We start from the raw sequence: 6,000 nt of genomic DNA, 5'->3' as shown, positions 1-6,000 counted from the left end.
GAGGCACAGAGGACTAATATGACTTCCTACACAGGTAGTAAGTAGCAGAATTGGAATTCAAATTTACATTTGAAGGAAGCTCTTAGTTTTTAGGCCTTTGCTACTACAAGAAGAGCTGTTATAAATATTTTTGTAATATAGATCCTTTTCCAGTTTCTTTGATTTCTTTGTATATGGACCCAATAGAACTATCAGTGGGTCAAAGGATACTTTTAAAGCCTGGACCAGGGGTGAGGAAGCTGTGGCCTCAAGGTCACATGAGGACCTCTAGGTCCTTGGGGTATGGCCTTTTTTACTGAGCCCAAGTTTTATTAAAGGGATGTGTTCTGTGAAGCTTGGATTCAGTCAAAGGGTCACACTTGACCTAGAGGGCCACATGTGGCCTTGAGTTCCCCAGCCCTGTGGCCTGTACTATTTCTATAGCTCTCTAATTCACCAATATAGGGAATTGGCCCAAAGACCAGGGCTTCATCCTCTCCTTGTCAAAACACAGTATTACATGGTAAGTCCACTGGAGAAGAGAAGTCACATGAGCTCTTGATGGGGAAGCTTTTCTTCTGACTCTTTCTGTGAAATCACTGTAAACTGAGAAAGAATCTTCATTGATGAATTCAATGGTTCAGTGGATAAAGCCCTGGGCCATAGTCAGGAAGACCTGAGTTCAAATCCTGCCTAGGACACTTACTAGCTGTATGATCCTGGGCCACTCATCTTACCTTCTCTTTGCCTGAGTTTCTTCAACTCTAAAATGGGCATCATAACAGCACTTACCCCACAGGGTTGTTCTGAGGATCAAACGAGATGATTTTTGTAAAGTTCTTGGCACATAGTAAGCTCAATATAAACGTTAGCTATTATTCTAATCATCATAAACTCAGTCTCAAGTATACCTCTTATACTGAGTGCTGCCAGCCAAATCATTGCGTTAGCTAAAAGCCAGCTTTCCAAAATGGGCTTTAGAGGAGCTGTCTGTAATTTTTCTTGGAGAGGAAACCTTGTTGATACAGTGTTAATTATAGCTGCCTTTCTAGGAGATAAATCAGGTTCCATTCCTAGCCAGAACAGCATTTGAGACAGGGTAGTATAATGGCTAGAGTTTTGGATGTGGAGTCAAGGAAAGCTTGGGTTCTAATTCTGCCTCTGCAACTTACTAGATCTTGAACAAATCCCTTAACCTTTATTTGCCTCAGTTTCCTCAAATGCAAATCAGGCATTATAATAACATCTACCTCAAGGGATTGTTGTTAAGCTCTGATGAGGTAACTGTCAAGTGCTTTGTAAATGGTAAATCTCTATGTAAATACTCAGCTATAATTTGTGGTTAACAGTGGACTTGAAATCAGATGAAAGGGGCTTAAATTTAAACTTTGTCGCTAAGATTTAGAGTTGGCAGGAATCTCAGAGACCATAAAGTCCAACTTCGTCCCTTCACATATCAGAGAAATGAGCTCCAGGGGGGTTGTGTATGTATGATCCTTGATCAAGGTCACATAGCTAAGATCAGAGACTAGACTTGAACTCAGGACTTCCTGACTGCCATGGCAGTGCCCAACTCACTAAACCATGCTTTCTTTCATCATGTGACTATTGTGCAAGTGAATTTCAGGTTGCCTCTGAGCCTCATCTGTAAAATGGGGTCAATAATACTTAACTTCCTACCTTTTAGGGTTGTTATGAAGGGTTTGGGATTCCACCACCAGGGCCTTGATCATTTTTTTTTCAGTCATGACCAACTCTTCTTGACCCCATCTGGGGTTTTCTTCACAAAGATACTGAACTGGTTTGTCATTTCCTTCTCCAGCTCATTTTACAGATGAGGAAACCGAGGCAAACAGGGTGAAGTGACTTGCCCAGGGTCACACAGCTAGTAAATGTCTGAGGCTGGATTTGAACTCAGGAAAATGAGTCTTCCTGACTCCGGGCTTGGCACTTCATTCACTGTGCCACCTAGCTGCCCTTCCATTGCCAAGTGCATTATTACTGGCACAAGCTAAGTCCCCAGCCTCCATGACCTTTCTCCTTTGGACTTCATAGAGCATGTGTTTGTATCTTTGTATCTCTTCCTGGCTTCTTTCAGTAAGCTGCTCGAGGGCAGACTGTTTCATTTTTGTCTTTCACCCCTCCTCCCTTTTATCCTCTCCCTTCCTCCCTAGTAGACTCATCTGCAAGGTGAAGGAAGAGTTGGACCACATGCCCTTTAAAATCCCTTTTGGTGCTGTGCTCTATGGGCTCAAAAGAAAGGTGAGATGTGCAAATGCAGAGTCATCTCCACTCCAAATGTTCCTATGGACTGTTTGTCCTGGACCTGTGGTAGAGCATCCCGAGCCCATATTGGTCTGATCAACCACAGCTGGACAGAGTGTACCTAGACTCCAACATAATGATATCATTTTGATCCTCTTCAAGAATGATGGATAATCAACTTTTGCTTAATTGTGTGGATATTTTTCCAATTTATTTACCAAATTTAACATGATTCATCATAAACACTTTTGTCTAACTCTGTCTTTGTATTGCCTGGTGTCCCACAGTGTGGGGCATAAAGTCCAGTGGGAGTAGCATAGGAGATAGGGGCCTGTCTTAGGGGCAAGACTGGGAGCTCTATCCCTGACCATCTCTTGGAGAGTTGAACTCTGTTACTGGTAGGCAAAACACAGGCCATTTCCAAAGTACATTTCCATGTACAGAATTACAATGAACTCAGAGCACATTTAGATCTCTATCACATTAGCATGAGCCCTAAAAGTAACCAGATGTTACACTTATTGGTTACTTCCCCTGAAATGTCTATGAATTTTGCCTGGTGGTGTTTTTGCTATAGTAGGGGAACTAACTGTAAGTTTTTGTTGATACAGTGGGAAGGGGAGGATTTGGAACTGCAGTTAGAGATCCTGAGTTCTAATCCTGACTTAAGAGCTTTCCCTCTCTGGGTTTCGGTTTTCTCATCTATAAAAGAAGAGGTTGGTGTATTACTTCTAAGATTCCTTTAATTTAAAATCTTTAATTCTATGATTTTGCAACTTCACCTAGCTTCTAACCACTTTGAGTAAGCTGCCTTGGGTTTAAAGGTTGCCCCCATATTCCCTCATTTTCTAGAGATCACATGGGCATAAAAACACCTTCCGAGGGGGCATTAGAATAGTGATTGTGTCCTCTCCTGACTCTTCTGGAGACTTTCCAAGGTGTCAGGTCAGAAATTCTGCCCTATGCCTTTCTAACAAGCCTATTTTGCCCTTTGGCAGCTGGATGAGTCAGGAGACTCTCCTAACTATTGGTCCCTCTGTCAACATTCCCTCCTGACCTGGATTTTACTTAGAATAGGTCATGGGTTAGGGATCCCCCCCCTTCCTTTGTTGTTGTTGATTTCTTTTCTTTTGTTTTGTTTTCTGAAAGGAGGAGAAAACTTGGCCACATTTTTTCCTTCCTTCTCATCTCTTGCCAAGGGAATTAGCCAAAAATATTTATGCCTGACAGTGCTAGCTAAAAGCCTAGATTGGAGCTGAAGTTGATCTCACTCACTTGCTCTTGTCTATGGGGAGGGGTTGACATCCCCTGCTTAGGCCCATTCATTCCTCATGTCCAGCCCGGGGGAGATCAAGTCACCCAGTGGCTATGGCCTGAGCTCTGAGATCAGCCAGGGACTCCAGGTCAGCCGCCACTTATCTGAATGAGGCACCAGAGTGGCTGGGAAAGTACAAATCCATTCTGAGGACAAGGAAGGCTTGGACCTAATCAGGAGCTCAGGGGGGAAATAGAGAGGCCTATGGGGAGTAGATTGAGGATAAGCAGAAAAGAGGCCTGATCATTTGCTCTAGACTCCCTGGAGGTAGTTCACCTCCACTCAGCCTGCCTCCCCACCTCCTGCCAAGGGTCACACATGCTGGTACCCAGAGAGCGTTCCCAATACTATTTTTGTTGGCGGGGGGATGTGGGGAGAGAAGGGCAGATGGGAAATAAAGAGCATTATGGCTCTGGTCTTAGGCCAAGTCTCAAGCCTGCATACTCTATGAAAACAAACATGAGTGAGAATGTTCCTATCCCTGGAATGGTGGGAAAATAGTTAGGAAGAAGTCCAAGAAGACAGCTGCCCTGGTGGTGTTCAAAGGAGGGAATGGCATCTAGAGAGTCCAACCCTGGGAATGGAACAAGGAGAGAACCCAGGGTCAAATATCTATGACAGGACTGTGGTGTTTTGTTTTTTTTTCCACTCGGGTGGAATGGGTGAATGGGTCATTCCTCTCACTTTCCACCTTCGAATGGTAGATCTGGACATATTGCAAGCTCCTGCAAATGATATTCCTCTGTGTATATCCTCTTTATCACCTCGACAGTTGGGCAGGACAATGTAGAGAGCACTGGGCTTGAAGTCCCAAAGACCTGAATACAATTTCTGCTTGTTGTCTGGCCTTTGTTTGAAGAGGATCAATGACCTCACAGGGTGATGTATTGACTCCTGTGTGAACTGGATTTAAGTGAGGCAGAGTTGCACAAAGTTTCCTGTCTCACTCTATCTTCCTGAGTCATCGAAGTCTAGTGGTAAGACAGCAACCAAGATGACTGGTGATGGCCTGGGAAGCAGTGGATGACCTTGACATCTTCAATGTCTGACCAAGCTCTAAGGGTTTTATAGGGCCTGCTTCAGCCTTCTTCGTGGCCATTTGAACAAATGGTTCTCATCCACTCATTTTGCCTGTGGAAGTCTTCACAATGCTTGGGGGAGACACCCTCCCAAGTCATCAATGGGTCTGAGGCCCGTGTGCCAAGACAGTTTTACTGGGGTGTGGCTACTGTGCATGCTTCAGTTTCTTGGATCCACAGGTGAGAGTTGGGTAAAGTTGGACACCAAAGGTGTATCGGTAGCCCTGAAAAAGCCTTGGCAGCCCTCACACCAGAGGTCCTAGTCCTCCCTGAACTCTCTATACACCCCAATTCCTGCTTAGACTCTTATTAGCTGTATGTATAACCCATTTTACCACTCAAAGCCTCACTTTCTTCATATATAAAAAGAGGGGCTAGACTTGAAGTTCCCCAAGATCTAAATGGATGATCTTATGAATCCCAGGTATGGCCTGAATTTGTAGAAAGTATTCCCTGTACTAAAAGAATCACAGATCCAGTCCCCATCCCTAATCCACCACAGATAAAGGCAGTGTGATATAGGCTGGATGGAGTAGTCCTTGTGTCAGGAAGGTTCATCTCTAGACTCTGACACATAATGTCTGTGTGACCCTGGTCAAGTCACATAACAACTTAGTGACAAACCTTGAATTTTCAAAGGAATTGCTGATATGTATCTATGCTTTGTTGATATTTATATGAGTACATTTCTCCCTAAATAGAGTTTAAGCTACTTTAGAGTAAGGATTGTTTCATTTTCTGCATTTGTATCTCAAGTGCTTATCATGATGACAAGTATATAGCAGATGCTTAATAAATGCTTATTGGTTGATTAGTGGAAGGTGTTTCCTTAATGAGAATTCCCTTTGCCAAGGAAATCACTGGGCTGGGTTCCCTCCATGCCACCCCCACCCCCAAACTAATTCTACCACAGTATCCAACATTTGTTGGCATTAGCTGATATTTATGTTGTGCTCTAAGATTTGCAAAATGCTTCATGCATATTATTATACCTCTAATGTAAACTTGGACAAGTTGTTGTTCAGTTATTTTTTCAGTTGTGCCCACTTCTCCATAATACCATTTGCAGCTTTCTTGGCAAAGATACTGGAGTGGTTTGCCATTTCCTTTTCCAGCCCATTTTACAGATGAGAAAGCTGAGGCAAACTGGATTAAGTGACTTGCACAGGATCACACAGCTAGTGAGACCAGATTTGAATTCAGGACTGATTCTAGGCCTGGCACTCTATGCACTGCTAACTTAGCTTTCCTAATCCTCCTTTTCCTCATCTTGATGGCTTCTGAAAGCTTTATTAACTCAAAATCTATAATCCTGTCATGTCATTTGATCCTCATCACTGCTATAGAGGTAGGTGCTATAAT

This window comes from Petaurus breviceps, unplaced genomic scaffold (assembly GCF_028583685.1).
Source record: "Petaurus breviceps papuanus isolate PSGF00001 unplaced genomic scaffold, PetGlider_PUasm1.0 100, whole genome shotgun sequence".
In the NCBI taxonomy this organism is placed as follows: Eukaryota; Metazoa; Chordata; class Mammalia; order Diprotodontia; family Petauridae; genus Petaurus; species Petaurus breviceps.
The sequence above is the reverse complement of the archived record's forward strand: the minus strand, read 5'-3'. Positions refer to the sequence as shown.